Raw genomic sequence first — 20,225 nt, 5'->3', positions numbered from 1 at the left:
GCACATGTGGGTCAGATCTATGGAGCAGGAGCTGCTGTGGGGCAGATTTGAATCAGATCTATAGGGCAGGAGCTGCTGTGGGTCAGATCTATGGGCAGGAGCTGCTGTGGGGCACATGTGAGTTAGATCTATGGGGCAGGAGATGGTATGGGGCAGATTTGGGTCAGATGTATGGGTCAGGAGCTGCTGTGTTGCTGATGAGGGTCAGATCTATGGGGCATGGGCTGCTGTGGTTCAGATCTACGGGACTGGAGCTGCAGTGGAGCACATGTGGGTCAGATCTATGGGGTAGAAGCTGTTGTGGGGCTGATGGTGGTTAGATCTATAAGGCAGGAGCTGCTGTGGGGCTGACTTGGGTCAGATCTATGGGGCAGGAGCTGCTTTGGGGCTGATGGTGGTTAGATCTATATGGCAGGAGCTGCTGTGGGGCACATGTGGGTCAGACCTATGGGGCAGGAGCTGCAGAGGGGATGGTGTAGGTCAGATCTATGGGGCAGGAGTTGCTGTGGGGAATATGAGGGACATATCTATGGTGCAAAATCTGCTGTTGGACTGATGTGAGTCAGATCTATGAGTTTGGAGCTGATGTGGGGCACATGTGAGTCAGATCTATGGGGCAGGAGATGCTGTGGGGCTGATTTGGGTCAGATCTATGTGGCAGGAGATGCTGTGGGTCAGATCTATGGGGCAGGAGCTGCTGTGGGGAACATGTGGGTCAGGTCTATGGGGCAGGAGCTGCTGTGGGCACATGTGGGTCAGATCTATGGGGCAAGAGTTGCTGTTGGGCAGATGTGGGACATAACTATGGGGCAAAATCTGCTGTTGGACTGGTGTGAGTCAGATCTATGAGTTTGGAGCTGATGTGGGGCACATGTGGGTCAGATCTATGGGGCAGGAGATGCTGTGGGGCTGATTTGGGTCAGATCTATGTGGCAGGAGATGCTGTGGGTCAGATCTATGGGGCAAAATCTGCTGTGGGGCTGATGTGGGTAAGATCTATGAGACAGGAGCTGCTATGGTTCAGATCTATGGGGCAGGAGCAGCTCTGGGGCACATGTGGGTCAGATCTATGTGTTAGGAGCTGCTGTGGGGCACATGTGGGTCAGATCTATGGGGCAGGAGATGCTGTGTGGCAGATGTGGGTCAGATCTATGGGGCAGGAGCTGCTGTGTGGCAGATGTGAGTCAGATCTATAGGTCAGGAGCTGCTGTGGCTGATGTGGGCCAGTTCTATGGGGCAGGAGATGCTGTGAGTCAGATGTATGACGCAGGAGCTGCTGTGGGGCAGATGGGGGTCACATCTATGGGTCAGGTGATGCTGTGGAGCAGATGTGGGTCAGATCTATGGGGCAGGAGCTGCTGTGGGGCAGATGTGGGTCAGATCTATGGGCAGGAGCTGCTGTGCTGCACATGTTGGTAGGGTCTATGGGGCAGGAGCTGCTGTGGGGCAGATGTGGGTCAGATCTATGGGGCAGGAGCTGCTGTGGGGCAGACGTGGCACATATCTATGGGGCAAAATCTGCTGTGGGGCTGATGTGGGTCAGATCTATGGGGCAGGATCTCCTGTGGGGCTGATGTGGGTCAAATCAATGGGGCAGAGCTGCTCTGGGGCACATGTGGGTCAGATCTATGGAGCAGGAGCTGCTGTGGGGCAGATTTGAATCAGATCTATAGGGCAGGAGCTGCTGTGGGTCAGATCTATGGGCAGGAGCTGCTGTGGGGCACATGTGAGTTAGATCTATGAGTCAGGAGATGGTGTGGGGCAGATTTGGGTCAGATGTATGGGTCAGGAGCTGCTGTGTAGCTGATGAGGGTCAGATCTATGGGGCAGGAGATGCTGTGGTTCAGATCTACGGGACTGGAGCTGCAGTGGAGCACATGTGGGTCAGATCTATGGGGTAGAAGCTGTTGTGGGGCTGATGGTGGTTAGATCTATAAGGCAGGAGCTGCTGTGGGGCTGACTTGGGTCAGATCTATGGGGCAGGAGCTGCTTTGGGGCTGATGGTGGTTAGATCTATATGGCAGGAGCTGCTGTGGGGCACATGTGGGTCAGACCTATGGGGCAGGAGCTGCAGAGGGGATGATGTAGGTCAGATCTATGGGGCAGAAGTTGCTGTGGGGAATATGAGGGACATATCTATGGTGCAAAATCTGCTGTTGGACTGATGTGAGTCAGATCTATGAGTTTGGAGCTGCTGTGGGGCACATGTGGGTCAGATCTATGGGGCAGGAGATGCTGTGGGGCTGATTTGGGTCAGATCTATGTGGCAGGAGATGCTTTGGGTCAGATCTATGGGGCAGGAGCTGCTGTGTGGCAGATGTGGGTCAGGTCTATGGGGCAGGAGCTGCTGTGGGCACATGTGGGTCAGATCTATGGGGCAGGAGCTGCTGTGGGTCAGATGTATGAGGCAGGAGCTGCTGTGGGGCAGATGGGGGTCAGATCTATGGGGCAGGAGATGCTGTGGAGCAGATGTGGGTAAGATCTATGGGGCAGGAGCTGCTGTGGGGCAGATGTGGGTCAGATCTATGGGCAGGAGCTGCTGTGCTGCACATGTTGGTAGGGTCTATGGGGCAGGAGCTGCTGTGGGGCAGATGTGGGTCAGATCTATGGGGCAGGAGCTGCTGTGGGGCTGATGTTGGTCAGATCTTTGGGGCAGCAGCTGCTGTGGAGCAGATCTGGGTAAGATCTATGTCGCAGGAGCTGCTGTGGGGCAGACGTGGCACATATCTATGGGGCAAAATCTGCTGTGGGGCTGATGTGGGTCAGATCTATGGGGCAGGATCTCCTGTGGGGCTGATGTGGGTCAAATCAATGGGGCAGAGCTGCTCTGGGGCACATGTGGGTCAGATCTATGGAGCAGGAGCTGCTGTGGGGCAGATTTGAATCAGATCTATAGGGCAGGAGCTGCTGTGGGTCAGATCTATGGGCAGGAGCTGCTGTGGGGCACATGTGAGTTAGATCTATGGGGCAGGAGATGGTGTGGGGCAGATTTGGGTCAGATGTATGGGTCAGGAGCTGCTGTGTTGCTGATGAGGGTCAGATCTATGGGGCATGGGCTGCTGTGGTTCAGATCTACGGGACTGGAGCTGCAGTGGAGCACATGTGGGTCAGATCTATGGGGTAGAAGCTGTTGTGGGGCTGATGGTGGTTAGATCTATAAGGCAGGAGCTGCTGTGGGGCTGACTTGGGTCAGATCTATGGGGCAGGAGCTGCTTTGGGGCTGATGGTGGTTAGATCTATATGGCAGGAGCTGCTGTGGGGCACATGTGGGTCAGACCTATGGGGCAGGAGCTGCAGAGGGGATGATGTAGGTCAGATCTATGGGGCAGGAGTTGCTGTGGGGAATATGAGGGACATATCTATGGTGCAAAATCTGCTGTTGGACTGATGTGAGTCAGATCTATGAGTTTGGAGCTGCTGTGGGGCACATGTGGGTCAGGTCTATGGGGCAGGAGCTGCTGTGGGCACATGTGGGTCAGATCTAAGGGGCAGGAGTTGCTGTTGGGCAGATGTGGGGCATAACTATGGGGCAAAATCTGCTGTGGGGCTGATGTGGGTAAGATCTATGAGACAGGAGCTGCTGTGGTTCAGATCTATGGGGCAGGAGCAGCTCTGGGGCACATGTGGGTCAGATGTATGTGTTAGGAGCTGCTGTGGGGCACATGTGGGTCAGATCTATGGGGCAGGAGATGCTGTGGGGCAGATGTGGGGCAGATCTATGGGGCAAAGGATGCTGTGTGGCTGATGTGGGTCAGATCTATGGGGCAGGAGCTGCTGTGGGGCAGATGTGGGTCAGATCTATAGGTCAGGAGCTGCTGTGGCTGATGTGGGCCAGTTCTATGGGGCAGGAGATGCTGTGAGTCAGATGTATGAGGCAGGAGCTGCTGTGGGGCAGATGGGGGTCAGATCTATGGGGCAGGAGATGCTGTGGAGCAGATGTGGGTAAGATCTATGGGGCAGGAGCTGCTGTGGGGCAGATGTGGGTCAGATCTATGGGCAGGAGCTGCTGTGCTGCACATGTTGGTAGGGTCTATGGGGCAGGAGCTGCTGTGGGGCAGATGTGGGTCAGATCTATGGGGCAGGAGCTGCTGTGGGGCTGATGGTGGTTAGATCTATAAGGCAGGAGCTGCTGTGGGGCTGACTTGGGTCAGATCTATGGGGCAGGAGCTGCTTTGGGGCTGATGGTGGTTAGATCTATATGGCAGGAGCTGCTGTGGGGCACATGTGGGTCAGACCTATGGGGCAGGAGCTGCAGAGGGGATGATGTAGGTCAGATCTATGGGGCAGGAGCTGCTGTGGGGAATATGAGGGACATATCTATGGTGCAAAATCTGCTGTTGGACTGATGTGAGTCAGATCTATGAGTTTGGAGCTGCTGTGGGGCACATGTGGGTCAGATCTATGGGGCAGGAGATGCTGTGGGGCTGATTTGGGTCAGATCTATGTGGCAGGAGATGCTGTGGGTCAGATCTATGGGGCAGGAGCTGCTGTGGGGAACATGTGGGTCAGGTCTATGGGGCAGGAGCTGCTGTGGGCACATGTGGGTCAGATCTATGGGGCAGGAGTTGCAGTTGGGCAGATGTGGGGCATAACTATGGGGCAAAATCTGCTGTGGGGCTGATGTGGGTAAGATCTATGAGACAGGAGCTGCTGTGGTTCAGATCTATGGGGCAGGAGCAGCTCTGGGGCACATGTGGGTCAGATGTATGTGTTAGGAGCTGCTGTGGGGCACATGTGGGTCAGATCTATGGGGCAGGAGATGCTGTGGGGCAGATGTGGGTCAGATCTATGGGGCAGGAGCTGCTGTGGGTCAGATGTGGGTCAGATCTATAGGTCAGGAGCTGCTGTGGCTGATGTGGGCCAGTTCTATGGGGCAGGAGATGCTGTGAGTCAGATGTATGAGGCAGGAGCTGCTGTGGTTCAGATCTATGGGGCAGGAGCAGCTCTGGGGCACATGTGGGTCAGATGTATGTGTTAGGAGCTGCTGTGGGGCACATGTGGGTCAGATCTATGGGGCAAAGGCTGCTGTGTGGCAGATGTGGGTCAGATCTATGGGGCAGGAGCTGCTGTGGGTCAGATGTGGGTCAGATCTATAGGTCAGGAGCTGCTGTGGCTGATGTGGGCCAGTTCTATGTGGCAGGAGATGCTGTGAGTCAGATGTATGAGGCAGGAGCTGCTGTGGGGCAGATGGGGGTCAGATCTATGGGGCAGGAGATGCTGTGGAGCAGATGTGGGTCAGATCTATGGGGCAGGAGCTGCTGTGGGGCAGATGTGGGTCAGATCTATGAGCAGGAGCTGCTGTGCTGCAAATGTTGGTAGGGTCTATGGGGCAGGAGCTGCTGTGGGTCAGATGTGGGTGAGATCTATGGGGCAGGAGCTGCTGTGGGGCTGATGTTGGTCAGATCTTTGGGGCTGCAGCTGCTGTGGAGCAGATCTGGGTAAGATCTATGTCGCAGGAGCTGCTTTGGGGCAGACGTGGCACATATCTATGGGGCAAAATCTGCTGTGGGGCTGATGTCGGTCAGATCTATGGGGCAGGATCTCCTGTGGGGCTGATGTGGGTCAAATCAATGGGGCAGAGCTGCTCTGGGGCACATGTGGGTCAGATCTATGGAGCAGGAGCTGCTGTGGGGCAGATTTGAATCAGATCTATAGGGCAGGAGCTGCTGTGTGTCAGATCTATGGGCAGGAGCTGCTGTGGGGCACATGTGAGTTAGATCTATGGGGCAGGAGATGGTGTGGGGCAGATTTGGGTCAGATGTATGGGTCAGGAGCTGCTGTGTTGCTGATGAGGGTCAGATCTATGGGGCATGGGCTGCTGTGGTTCAGATCTACGGGACTGGAGCTGCAGTGGAGCACATGTGGGTCAGATCTATGGGGTAGAAGCTGTTGTGGGGCTGATGGGGGTCATATCTATAAGGCAGGAGCTGCTGTGATGCTTTCTTGGGTCAGATCTATGGGGCAGGAGCTGCTTTGGGGCTGATGGTGGTTAGATCTATATGGCAGGAGCTGCTGTGGGGCACATGTGGGTCAGACCTATGGGGCAGGAGCTGCAGAGGGGATGATGTAGGTCAGATCTATGGGGCAGGAGTTGCTGTGGGGAATATGAGGGACATATCTATGGTGCAAAATCTGCTGTTGGACTGATGTGAGTCAGATCTATGAGTTTGGAGCTGCTGTGGGGCACATGTGGGTCAGGTCTATGGGGCAGGAGCTGCTGTGGGCACATGTGGGTCAGATCTATGGGACAGGAGTTGCTGTTGGGCAGATGTGGGGCATAACTATGGGGCAAAATCTGCTGTGGGGCTGATGTGGGTAAGATCTATGAGACAGGAGCTGCTGTGGTTCAGATCTATGGGGCAGGAGCAGCTCTGGGGCACATGTGGGTCAGATGTATGTGTTAGGAGCTGCTGTGGGGCACATGTGGGTCAGATCTATGGGGCAGGAGATGCTGTGGGGCAGATGTGGGGCAGATCTATGGGGCAAAGGCTGCTGTGTGGCAGATGTGGGTCAGATCTATGGGGCAGGAGCTGCTGTGGGTCAGATGTGGGTCAGATCTATAGGTCAGGAGCTGCTGTGGCTGATGTGGGCCAGTTCTCTGGGGCAGGAGATGCTGTGAGTCAGATGTATGACACAGGACCTGCTGTGGGGCAGATGTGGGTCAGATCTATAGGTCAGGAGCTGCTGTGGCTGATGTGGGCCAGTTCTATGGGGCAGGAGATGCTGTGAGTCAGATGTATGAGGCAGGAGCTGCTGTGGGGCAGATGGGGGTCAGATCTATGGGGCAGGAGATGCTGTGGAGCAGATGTGGATCAGATCTATAGGTCAGGAGCTGCTGTGGCTGATGTGGGCCAGTTCTATGGGGCAGGAGATGCTGTGAGTCAGATGTATGAGGCAGGAGCTGCTATGGGGCAGATGGGGGTCAGATCTATGGGGCAGGAGATGCTGTGGAGCAGATGTGGGTAAGATCTATGGGGCAGGAGCTGCTGTGGGGCAGATGTGGGTCAGATCTATGGGCAGGAGCTGCTGTGCTGCACATGTTGGTAGGGTCTATGGGGCAGGAGCTGCTGTGGGGCAGATGTGGGTCAGATCTATGGGGCAGGAGCTGCTGTGGGTCTGATGGTGGTTAGATCTATAAGGCAGGAGCTGCTGTGGGGCTGACTTGGGTCAGATCTATGGGGCAGGAGCTGCTTTGGGGCTGATGGTGGTTAGATCTATATGGGGCAAAGGCTGCTGTGGGGCACATGTGGGTCAGACCTATGGGGCAGGAGCTGCAGAGGGGCTGATTTGAATCAGATCTATAGGGCAGGAGCTGCTGTGGGTCAGATCTATGGGCAGGAGCTGCTGTGGGGCACATGTGAGTTAGATCTATGGGGCAGGAGATGGTGTGGGGCAGATTTGGGTCAGATGTATGGGTCAGGAGCTGCTGTGTTGCTGATGAGGGTCAGATCTATGGGGCATGGGCTGCTGTGGTTCAGATCTACGGGACTGGAGCTGCAGTGGAGCACATGTGGGTCAGATCTATGGGGTATAAGCTGTTGTGGGGCTGATGGGGGTCATGTCTATAAGGCAGGAGCTGCTGTGATGCTTTCTTGGGTCAGATCTATGGGGCAGGAGCTGCTTTGGGGCTGATGGTGGTTAGATCTATATGGCAGGAGCTGCTGTGGGGCACATGTGGGTCAGACCTATGGGGCAGGTGCTGCAGAGGGGATGATGTAGGTCAGATCTATGGGGCAGGAGTTGCTGTGGGGAATATGAGGGACATATCTATGGTGCAAAATCTGCTGTTGGACTGATGTGAGTCAGATCTATGAGTTTGGAGCTGCTGTGGGGCACATGTGGGTCAGATCTATGGGGCAGGAGATGCTGTGGGGCTGATTTGGGTCAGATCTATGTGGCAGGAGATGCTGTGGGTCAGATCTATGGGGCAGGAGCTGCTGTGGGGAACATGTGGGTCAGGTCTATGGGGCAGGAGCTGCTGTGGGCACATGTGGGTCAGATCTATGGGGCAGGAGTTGCTGTTGGGCAGATGTGGGGCATAACTATGGGGAAAAATCTGCTGTGGGGCTGATGTGGGTAAGATCTATGAGACAGGAGCTGCTGTGGTTCAGATCTATGGGGCAGGAGCAGCTCTGGGGCACATGTGGGTCAGATCTATGGGGCAGGAGATGCTGTGGGGCAGATGTGGGTCAGATCTATGGGGCAAAGGCTGCTGTGTGGCAGATGTGGGTCAGATCTATGGGGCAGGAGCTGCTGTGGGTCAGATGTGGGTCAGATCTATAGGTCAGGAGCTGCTGTGGCTGATGTGGGCCAGTTCTATGGGGCAGGAGATGCTGTGAGTCAGATGTATGAGGCAGGAGCTGCTGTGGGGCAGATGGGGGTCAGATCTATGGGGCAGGAGATGCTGTGGAGCAGATGTGGGTCAGATCTATGGGGCAGGAGCTGCTGTGGGGCAGATGTGGGTCAGATCTATGGGCAGGAGCTGCTGTGCTGCACATGTTGGTAGGGTCTATGGGGCAGGAGCTGCTGTGGGGCAGATGTGGGTCAGATCTATGGGGCAGGAGCTGCTGTGGGGCTGATGTTGGTCCGATCTTTGGGGCAGCAGCTGCTGTGGAGCAGATCTGGGTAAGATCTATGTCGCAGGAGCTGCTGTGGGGCAGACGTGGCACATATCTATGGGGCAAAATCTGCTGTGGGGCTGATGTGGGTCAGATCTATGGGGCAGGATCTCCTGTGGGGCTGATGTGGGTCAAATCAATGGGGCAGAGCTGCTCTGGGGCACATGTGGGTCAGATCTATGGAGCAGGAGCTGCTGTGGGGCAGATTTGAATCAGATCTATAGGGCAGGAGCTGCTGTGGGTCAGATCTATGGGCAGGAGCTGCTGTGGGGCACATGTGAGTTAGATCTATGGGGCAGGAGATGGTGTGGGGCAGATTTGGGTCAGATGTATGGGTCAGGAGCTGCTGTGTTGCTGATGAGGGTCAGATCTATGGGGCATGGGCTGCTGTGGTTCAGATCTACAGGACTGGAGCTGCAGTGGAGCACATGTGGGTCAGATCTATGGGGTAGAAGCTGTTGTGGGGCTGATGGGGGTCATATCTATAAGGCAGGAGCTGCTGTGATGCTTTCTTGGGTCAGATCTATGGGGCAGGAGCTGCTTTGGGGCTGATGGTGGTTAGATCTATATGGCAGGAGCTGCTGTGGGGCACATGTGGGTCAGACCTTTGGGGCAGGAGCTGCAGAGGGGATGATGTAGGTCAGATCTATGGGGCAGGAGTTGCTGTGGGGAATATGAGGGACATATCTATGGTGCAAAATCTGCTGTTGGACTGATGTGAGTCAGATCTATGAGTTTGGAGCTGCTGTGGGGCACATGTGGGTCAGGTCTATGGGGCAGGAGCTGCTGTGGGCACATGTGGGTCAGATCTATGGGACAGGAGTTGCTGTTGGGCAGATGTGGGGCATAACTATGGGGCAAAATCTGCTGTGGGGCCGATGTGGGTAAGATCTATGAGACAGGAGCTGCTGTGGTTCAGATCTATGGGGCAGGAGCAGCTCTGGGGCACATGTGGGTCAGATGTATGTGTTAGGAGCTGCTGTGGGGCACATGTGGGTCAGATCTATGGGGCAGGAGATGCTGTGGGGCAGATGTGGGGCAGATCTATGGGGCAAAGGCTGCTGTGTGGCAGATGTGGGTCAGATCTATGGGGCAGGAGCTGCTGTGGGTCAGATGTGGGTCAGATCTATAGGTCAGGAGCTGCTGTGGCTGATGTGGGCCAGTTCTCTGGGGCAGGAGATGCTGTGAGTCAGATGTATGAGGCAGGAGCTGCTGTGGGGCAGATGGGGGTCAGATCTATAGGTCAGGAGCTGCTGTGGCTGATATGGGCCAGTTCTATGGGGCAGGAGATGCTGTGAGTCAGATGTATGAGGCAGGAGCTGCTGTGGGGCAGATGGGGGTCAGATTTATGGGGCAGGAGATGCTGTGGAGCAGATGTGGGTAAGATCTATGGGGCAGGAGCTGCTGTGGGGCAGATGTGGGTAAGATCTATGGGCAGGAGCTGCTGTGCTGCACATGTTGGTAGGGTCTATGGGGCAGGAGCTGCTGTGGGGCAGATGTGGGTCAGATCTATGGGGCAGGAGCTGCTGTGGGGCTGATGGTGGTTAGATCTATAAGGCAGGAGCTGCTGTGGGGCTGACTTGGGTCAGATCTATGGGGCAGGAGCTGCTTTGGGGCTGATGGTGGTTAGATCTATATGGCAGGAGCTGCTGTGGGGCACATGTGGGTCACACCTATGGGGCAGGAGCTGCAGAGGGGATGATGTAGGTCAGATCTATGGGGCAGGAGCTGCTGTGGGGAATATGAGGGACATATCTATGGTGCAAAATCTGCTGTTGGACTGATGTGAGTCAGATCTATGAGTTTGGAGCTGCTGTGGGGCACATGTGGGTCAGATCTATGGGGCAGGAGATGCTGTGGGGCTGATTTGGGTCAGATCTATGTGGCAGGAGATGCTGTGGGTCAGATCTATGGGGCAGGAGCTGCTGTGGGGAACATGTGGATCAGGTCTATGGGGCAGGAGCTGCTGTGGGCACATGTGGGTCAGATCTATGGGGCAGGAGTTGCTGTTGGGCAGATGTGGGGCATAACTATGGGGCAAAATCTGCTGTGGAGCTGATGTGGGTAAGATCTATGAGACAGGAGCTGCTGTGGTTCAGATCTATGGGGCAGGAGCAGCTCTGGGGCACATGTGGGTCAGATGTATGTGTTAGGAGCTGCTGTGGGGCACATGTGGGTCAGATCTATGGGGCAGGAGATGCTGTGTGGCAGATGTGGGTCAGATCTATGGGGCAGGAGCTGCTGTGGGTCAGATGTGGGTCAGATCTATAGGTCAGGAGCTGCTGTGGCTGATGTGGGCCAGTTCTATGGGGCAGGAGATGCTGTGAGTCAGATGTATGAGGCAGGAGCTGCTGTGGTTCAGATCTATGGGGCAGGAGCAGCTCTGGGGCACATGTGGGTCAGATGTATGTGTTAGGAGCTGCTGTGGGGCACATGTGGGTCAGATCTATGGGGCAAAGGCTGCTGTGTGGCAGATGTGGGTCAGATCTATGGGGCAGGAGCTGCTGTGGGTCAGATGTGGGTCAGATCTATAGGTCAGGAGCTGCTGTGGCTGATGTGGGCCAGTTCTATGGGGCAGGAGATGCTGTGAGTCAGATGTATGAGGCAGGAGCTGCTGTGGGGCAGATGGGGGTCAGATCTATGGGGCAGGAGATGCTGTGGAGCAGATGTGGGTCAGATCTATGGGGCAGGAGCTGCTGTGGGGCAGATGTGGGTCAGATCTATGAGCAGGAGCTACTGTGCTGCAAATGTTGGTAGGGTCTATGGGGCAGGAGCTGCTGTGGGTCAGATGTGGGTGAGATCTATGGGGCAGGAGCTGCTGTGGGGCTGATGTTGGTCAGATCTTTGGGGCTGCAGCTGCTGTGGAGCAGATCTGGGTAAGATCTATGTCGCAGGAGCTGCTTTGGGGCAGACGTGGCACATATCTATGGGGCAAAATCTGCTGTGGGGCTGATGTCGGTCAGATCTATGGGGCAGGATCTCCTGTGGGGCTGATGTGGGTCAAATCAATGGGGCAGAGCTGCTCTGGGGCACATGTGGGTCAGATCTATGGAGCAGGAGCTGCTGTGGGGCAGATTTGAATCAGATCTATAGGGCAGGAGCTGCTGTGTGTCAGATCTATGGGCAGGAGCTGCTGTGGGGCACATGTGAGTTAGATCTATGGGGCAGGAGATGGTGTGGGGCAGATTTGGGTCAGATGTATGGGTCAGGAGCTGCTGTGTTGCTGATGAGGGTCAGATCTATGGGGCATGGGCTGCTGTGGTTCAGATCTACGGGACTGGAGCTGCAGTGGAGCACATGTGGGTCAGATCTATGGGGTAGAAGCTGTTGTGGGGCTGATGGGGGTCATATCTATAAGGCAGGAGCTGCTGTGATGCTTTCTTGGGTCAGATCTATGGGGCAGGAGCTGCTTTGGGGCTGATGGTGGTTAGATCTATATGGCAGGAGCTGCTGTGGGGCACATGTGGGTCAGACCTATGGGGCAGGAGCTGCAGAGGGGATGATGTAGGTCAGATCTATGGGGCAGGAGTTGCTGTGGGGAATATGAGGGACATATCTATGGTGCAAAATCTGCTGTTGGACTGATGTGAGTCAGATCTATGAGTTTGGAGCTGCTGTGGGGCACATGTGGGTCAGGTCTATGGGGCAGGAGCTGCTGTGGGCACATGTGGGTCAGATCTATGGGACAGGAGTTGCTGTTGGGCAGATGTGGGGCATAACTATGGGGCAAAATCTGCTGTGGGGCTGATGTGGGTAAGATCTATGAGACAGGAGCTGCTGTGGTTCAGATCTATGGGGCAGGAGCAGCTCTGGGGCACATGTGGGTCAGATGTATGTGTTAGGAGCTGCTGTGGGGCACATGTGGGTCAGATCTATGGGGCAGGAGATGCTGTGGGGCAGATCTATGGGGCAAAGGCTGCTGTGTGGCAGATGTGGGTCAGATCTATGGGGCAGGAGCTGCTGTGGGTCAGATGTGGGTCAGATCTATAGGTCAGGAGCTGCTGTGGCTGATGTGGGCCAGTTCTATGGGGCAGGAGATGCTGTGAGTCAGATGTATGAGGCAGGAGCTGCTGTGGTTCAGATCTATGGGGCAGGAGCAGCTCTGGGGCACATGTGGGTCAGATGTATGTGTTAGGAGCTGCTGTGGGGCACATGTGGGTCAGATCTATGGGGCAAAGGCTGCTGTGTGGCAGATGTGGGTCAGATCTATGGGGCAGGAGCTGCTGTGGGGCAGATTTGAATCAGATCTATAGGGCAGGAGCTGCTGTGGGTCAGATCTATGGGCAGGAGCTGCTGTGGGGCACATGTGAGTTAGATCTATGGGGCAGGAGATGGTGTGGGGCAGATTTGGGTCAGATGTATGGGTCAGGAGCTGCTGTGTTGCTGATGAGGGTCAGATCTATGGGGCATGGGCTGCTGTGGTTCAGGTCTACGGGACTGGAGCTGCAGTGGAGCACATGTGGGTCAGATCTATGGGGTAGAAGCTGTTGTGGGGCTGATGGGGGTCATATCTATAAGGCAGGAGCTGCTGTGATGCTTTCTTGGGTCAGATCTATGGGGCAGGAGCTGCTTTGGGGCTGATGGTGGTTAGATCTATATGGCAGGAGCTGCTGTGGGGCACATGTGGGTCAGACCTATGGGGCAGGAGCTGCAGAGGGGATGATGTAGGTCAGATCTATGGGGCAGGAGTTGCTGTGGGGAATATGAGGGACATATCTATGGTGCAAAATCTGCTGTTGGACTGATGTGAGTCAGATCTATGAGTTTGGAGCTGCTGTGGGGCACATGTGGGTCAGGTCTATGGGGCAGGAGCTGCTGTGGGCACATGTGGGTCAGATCTATGGGACAGGAGTTGCTGTTGGGCAGATGTGGGGCATAACTATGGGGCAAAATCTGCTGTGGGGCCGATGTGGGTAAGATCTATGAGACAGGAGCTGCTGTGGTTCAGATCTATGGGGCAGGAGCAGCTCTGGGGCACATGTGGGTCAGATGTATGTGTTAGGAGCTGCTGTGGGGCACATGTGGGTCAGATCTATGGGGCAGGAGATGCTGTGGGGCAGATGTGGGGCAGATCTATGGGGCAAAGGCTGCTGTGTGGCAGATGTGGGTCAGATCTATGGGGCAGGAGCTGCTGTGGGTCAGATGTGGGTCAGATCTATAGGTCAGGAGCTGCTGTGGCTGATGTGGGCCAGTTCTCTGGGGCAGGAGATGCTGTGAGTCAGATGTATGACGCAGGAGCTGCTGTGGGGCAGATGTGGGTCAGATCTATAGGTCAGGAGCTGCTGTGGCTGATATGGGCCAGTTCTATGGGGCAGGAGATGCTGTGAGTCAGATGTATGAGGCAGGAGCTGCTGTGGGGCAGATGGGGGTCAGATTTATGGGGCAGGAGATGCTGTGGAGCAGATGTGGATCAGATCTATAGGTTAGGAGCTGCTGTGGCTGATGTGGACCAGTTCTATGGGGCAGGAGATGCTGTGAGTCAGATGTATGAGGCAGGAGCTGCTGTGGGGCAGATGGGGGTCAGATCTATGGGGCAGGAGATGCTGTGGAGCAGATGTGGGTAAGATCTATGGGGCAGGAGCTGCTGTGGGGCAGATGTGGGTCAGATCTATGGGCAGGAGCTGCTGTGCTGCACATGTTGGTAGGGTCTATGGGGCAGGAGCTGCTGTGGGGCAGATGTGGGTCAGATCAATGAGGCAGGAGCTGCTGTGGGGCTGATGGTGGTTAGATCTATAAGGCAGGAGCTGCTGTGGGGCTGACTTGGGTCAGATCTATGGGGCAGGAGCTGCTTTGGGGCTGATGGTGGTTAGATCTATATGGCAGGAGCTGCTGTGGGGCACATGTGGGTCACACCTATGGGGCAGGAGCTGCAGAGGGGATGATGTAGGTCAGATCTATGGGGCAGGAGCTGCTGTGGGGAATATGAGGGACATATCTATGGTGCAAAATCTGCTGTTGGACTGATGTGAGTCAGATCTATGAGTTTGGAGCTGCTGTGGGGCACATGTGGGTCAGATCTATGGGGCAGGAGATGCTGTGGGGCTGATTTGGGTCAGATCTATGTGGCAGGAGATGCTGTGGGTCAGATCTATGGGGCAGGAGCTGCTGTGGGGAACATGTGGGTCAAATCTATGGGGCAGGAGCTGCTGTGGGGCACATGTGGGTCAGACCTATGGGGCAGGAGCTGCAGAGGGGATGATGTAGGTCAGATCTATGGGGCAGGAGTTGCTGTGGGGAATATGAGGGACATATCTATGGTGCAAAATCTGCTGTTGGACTGATGTGAGTCAGATCTATGAGTTTGGAGCTGCTGTGGGGCACATGTGGGTCAGGTCTATGGGGCAGGAGCTGCTGTGGGCACATGTGGGTCAGATCTATGGGACAGGAGTTGCTGTTGGGCAGATGTGGGGCATAACTATGGGGCAAAATCTGCTGTGGGGCCGATGTGGGTAAGATCTATGAGACAGGAGCTGCTGTGGTTCAGATCTATGGGGCAGGAGCAGCTCTGGGGCACATGTGGGTCAGATGTATGTGTTAGGAGCTGCTGTGGGGCACATGTGGGTCAGATCTATGGGGCAGGAGATGCTGTGGGGCAGATCTATGGGGCAAAGGCTGCTGTGTGGCAGATGTGGGTCAGATCTATGGGGCAGGAGCTGCTGTGGGTCAGATGTGGGTCAGATCTATAGGTCAGGAGCTGCTGTGGCTGATGTGGGCCAGTTCTCTGGGGCAGGAGATGCTGTGAGTCAGATGTATGACGCAGGAGCTGCTGTGGGGCAGATGTGGGTCAGATCTATAGGTCAGGAGCTGCTGTGGCTGATGTGGGCCAGTTCTATGGGGCAGGAGATGCTGTGAGTCAGATGTATGAGGCAGGAGCTGCTGTGGGGCAGATGGGGGTCAGATCTATGGGCAGGAGCTGCTGTGCTGCACATGTTGGTAGGGTCTATGGGGCAGGAGCTGCTGTGGAGCAGATGTGGGTAAGATCTATGGGGCAGGAGCTGCTGTGGGGCAGATGTGGGTCAGATCTATGGGCAGGAGCTGCTGTGCTGCACATGTTGGTAGGGTCTATGGGGCAGGAGCTGCTGTGGGGCAGATGTGGGTCAGATCTATGGGGCAGGAGCTGCTGTGGGGCTGATGGTGGTTAGATCTATATGGCAGGAGCTGCTGTGGGGCACATGTGGGTCAGACCTATGGGGCAGGAGCTGCAGAGGGGATCATGTAGGTCAGATCTATGGGGCAGGAGCTGCTGTGGGGAATATGAGGGACATATCTATGGTGCAAAATCTGCTGTTGGACTGATGTGAGTCAGATCTATGAGTTTGGAGCTGCTGTGGGGCACATGTGGGTCAGATCTATGGGGCAGGAGATGCTGTGGGGCTGATTTGGGAAAGATCTATGTGGCAGGAGATGCTGTGGGTCAGATCTATGGGGCAGGAGCTGCTGTGGGGAACATGTGGGTCAGGTCTATGGGGCAGGAGCTGCTGTGGGCACATGTGGGTCAGATCTATGGGGCAGGAGTTGCTGTTGGGCAGATGTGGGGCATAACTATGGGGCAAAATCTGCTGTGGGGCTGATGTGGGTAAGATCTATGAGACAGGAGCTGCTGTGGTTCAGATCTATGGGGCAGGAGCAGCTCTGGGGCACATGTGGGTCAGATGTATGTGTTAGGAGCTGCTGTGGGGCACATGTGGGTCAGATCTATGGGGCAAAGGCTGCTGTGTGGCAGATGTGGGTCAGATCTATGGGGCAGGAGCTGCTGTGGGTCAGATGTGGGTCAGATCTATAGGTCAGGAGCTGCTGTGGCTGATGTGGGCCAGTTCTATGGGGCAGGAGATGCTGTGAGTCAGATGTATGAGGCAGGAGCTGCTGTGGGGCAGATGGGGGTCAGATCTATGGGGCAGGAGATGCTGTGGAGCAGATGTGGGTCAGATCTATGGGGCAGGAGCTGCTGTGGGGCAGATGTGGGTCAGATCTATGGGCAGGAGCTGCTGTGCTGCAAATGTTGGTAGGGTCTATGGGGCAGGAGCTGCTGTGGGGCAGATGTGGGTCAGATCTATGGGGCAGGAGCTGCTGTGGGGCTGATGTTGGTCAGATCTTTGGGGCAGCAGCTGCTGTGGAGCAGATCTGGGTAAGATCTATGTCGCAGGAGCTGCTGTGGGGCAGACGTGGCACATATCTATGGGGCAAAATCTGCTGTGGGGCTGATGTGGGTCAGATCTATGGGGCAGGATCTCCTGTGGGGCTGATGTGGGTCAAATCAATGGGGCAGAGCTGTTCTGGGGCACATGTGGGTCAGATCTATGGAGCAGGAGCTGCTGTGGGGCAGATTTGAATCAGATCTATAGGGCAGGAGCTGCTGTGGGTCAGATCTATGGGCAGGAGCTGCTGTGGGGCACATGTGAGTTAGATCTATGGGGCAGGAGATGGTGTGGGGCAGATTTGGGTCAGATGTATGGGTCAGGAGCTGCTGTGTTGCTGATGAGGGTCAGATCTATGGGGCATGGGCTGCTGTGGTTCAGATCTACGGGACTGGAGCTGCAGTGGAGCACATGTGGGTCAGATCTATGGGGTAGAAGCTGTTGTGGGGCTGATGGGGGTCATGTCTATAAGGCAGGAGCTGCTGTGATGCTTTCTTGGGTCAGATCTATGGGGCAGGAGCTGCTTTGGGGCTGATGGTGGTTAGATCTATATGGCAGGAGCTGCTGTGGGGCACATGTGGGTCAGACCTATGGGGCAGGTGCTGCAGAGGGGATGATGTAGGTCAGATCTATGGGGCAGGAGTTTCTGTGGGGAATATGAGGCACATATCTATGGTGCAAAATCTGCTGTTGGACTGATGTGAGTCAGATCTATGAGTTTGGAGCTGCTGTGGGGCACATGTGGGTCAGATCTATGGGGCAGGAGATGCTGTGGGGCTGATTTGGGTCAGATCTATGTGGCAGGAGATGCTGTGGGTCAGATCTATGGGGCAGGAGCTGCTGTGGGGAACATGTGGGTCAGGTCTATGGGGCAGGAGCTGCTGTGGGCACATGTGGGTCAGATCTATGGGGCAGGAGTTGCTGTTGGGCAGATGTGGGGCATAACTATGGGGCAAAATCTGCTGTGGGGCTGATGTGGGTAAGATCTATGAGACAGGAGCTGCTGTGGTTCAGATCTATGGGGCAGGAGCAGCTCTGGGGCACATGTGGGTCAGATCTATGGGGCAGGAGATGCTGTGGGGCAGATGTGGGTCAGATCTATGGGGCAAAGGCTGCTGTGTGGCAGATGTGGGTCAGATCTATGGGGCAGGAGCTGCTGTGGGTCAGATGTGGGTCAGGTCTATAGGTCAGGAGCTGCTGTGGCTGATGTGGGCCAGTTCTATGGGGCAGGAGATGCTGTGAGTCAGATGTATGAGGCAGGAGCTGCTGTGGGGCAGATGGGGGTCAGATCTATGGGGCAGGAGATGCTGTGGAGCAGATGTGGGTCAGATCTATGGGGCAGGAGCTGCTGTGGGGCAGATGTGGGTCAGATCTATGGGCAGGAGCTGCTGTGCTGCACATGTTGGTAGGGTCTATGGGGCAGGAGCTGCTGTGGGGCAGATGTGGGTCAGATCTATGGGGCAGGAGCTGCTGTGGGGCTGATGTTGGTCAGATCTTTGGGGCAGCAGCTGCTGTGGAGCAGATCTGGGTAAGATCTATGTCGCAGGAGCTGCTGTGGGGCAGACGTGGCACATATCTATGGGGCAAAATCTGCTGTGGGGCTGATGTGCGTCAGATCTATGGGGCAGGATCTCCTGTGGGGCTGATGTGGGTCAAATCAATGGGGCAGAGCTGCTCTGCGGCACATGTGGGTCAGATCTATGGAGCAGGAGCTGCTGTGGGGCAGATTTGAATCAGATCTATAGGGCAGGAGCTGCTGTGTGTCAGATCTATGGGCAGGAGCTGCTGTGGGGCACATGTGAGTTAGATCTATGGGGCAGGAGATGGTGTGGGGCAGATTTGGGTCAGATGTATGGGTCAGGAGCTGCTGTGTTGCTGATGAGGGTCAGATCTATGGGGCATGGGCTGCTGTGGTTCAGATCTACGGGACTGGAGCTGCAGTGGAGCACATGTGGGTCAGATCTATGGGGTAGAAGCTGTTGTGGGGCTGATGGTGGTTAGATCTATAAGGCAGGAGCTGCTGTGGGGCTGACTTGGGTCAGATCTATGGGGCAGGAGCTGCTTTGGGGCTGATGGTGGTTAGATCTATATGGCAGGAGCTGCTGTGGGGCACATGTGGGTCAGACCTATGGGGCAGGAGCTGCAGAGGGGATGATGTGGGTCAGATCTATGGGGCAGGAGTTGCTGTGGGGAATATGAGGGACATATCTATGGTGCAAAATCTGCTGTTGGACTGATGTGAGTCAGATCTATGAGTTTGGAGCTGCTGTGGGGCACATGTGGGTCAGATCTATGGGGCAGGAGATGCTGTGGGGCTGATTTGGGTCAGATCTATGTGGCAGGAGATGCTGTGGGTCAGATCTATGGGGCAGGAGCTGCTGTGGGGAACATGTGGGTCAGGTCTATGGGGCAGGAGCTGCTGTGGGCACATGTGGGTCAGATCTATGGGGCAGGAGTTGCTGTTGGGCAGATGTGGGGCATAACTATGGGGCAAAATCTGCTGTGGGGCTGATGTGGGTAAGATCTATGAGACAGGAGCTGCTGTGGTTCAGATCTATGGGGCAGGAGCAGCTCTGGGGCACATGTGGGTCAGATCTATGGGGCAGGAGATGCTGTGGGGCAGATGTGGGTCAGATCTATGGGGCAAAGGCTGCTGTGTGGCAGATGTGGGTCAGATCTATGGGGCAGGAGCTGCTGTGGGTCAGATGTGGGTCAGGTCTATAGGTCAGGAGCTGCTGTGGCTGATGTGGGCCAGTTCTATGGGGCAGGAGATGCTGTGAGTCAGATGTATGAGGCAGGAGCTGCTGTGGGGCAGATGGGGGTCAGATCTATGGGGCAGGAGATGCTGTGGAGCAGATGTGGGTCAGATCTATGGGGCAGGAGCTGCTGTGGGGCAGATGTGGGTCAGATCTATGGGCAGGAGCTGCTGTGCTGCACATGTTGGTAGGGTCTATGGGGCAGGAGCTGCTGTGGGGCAGATGTGGGTCAGATCTATGGGGCAGGAGCTGCTGTGGGGCTGATGGTGGTTAGATCTATAAGGCAGGAGCTGCTGTGGGGCTGACTTGGGTCAGATCTATGGGGCAGGAGCTGCTTTGGGGCTGATGGTGGTTAGATCTATATGGCAGGAGCTGCTGTGGGGCACATGTGGGTCAGACCTATGGGGCAGGAGCTGCAGAGGGGATGATGTAGGTCAGATCTATGGGGCAGGAGCTGCTGTGGGGAATATGAGGGACATATCTATGGTGCAAAATCTGCTGTTGGACTGATGTGAGTCAGATCTATGAGTTTGGAGCTGCTGTGGGGCACATGTGGGTCAGATCTATGGGGCAGGAGATGCTGTGGGGCTGATTTGGGTCAGATCTATGTGGCAGGAGATGCTGTGGGTCAGATCTATGGGGCAGGAGCTGCTGTGGGGAACATGTGGGTCAGGTCTATGGGGCAGGAGCTGCTGTGGGCACATGTGGGTCAGATC

This window comes from Coturnix japonica, unplaced genomic scaffold, assembly GCF_054131305.1.
Source record: "Coturnix japonica strain WE unplaced genomic scaffold, WE-NBRP24 Scf042, whole genome shotgun sequence".
NCBI lineage: Eukaryota > Metazoa > Chordata > Aves > Galliformes > Phasianidae > Coturnix > Coturnix japonica.
The sequence above is the reverse complement of the archived record's forward strand: the minus strand, read 5'-3'. Positions refer to the sequence as shown.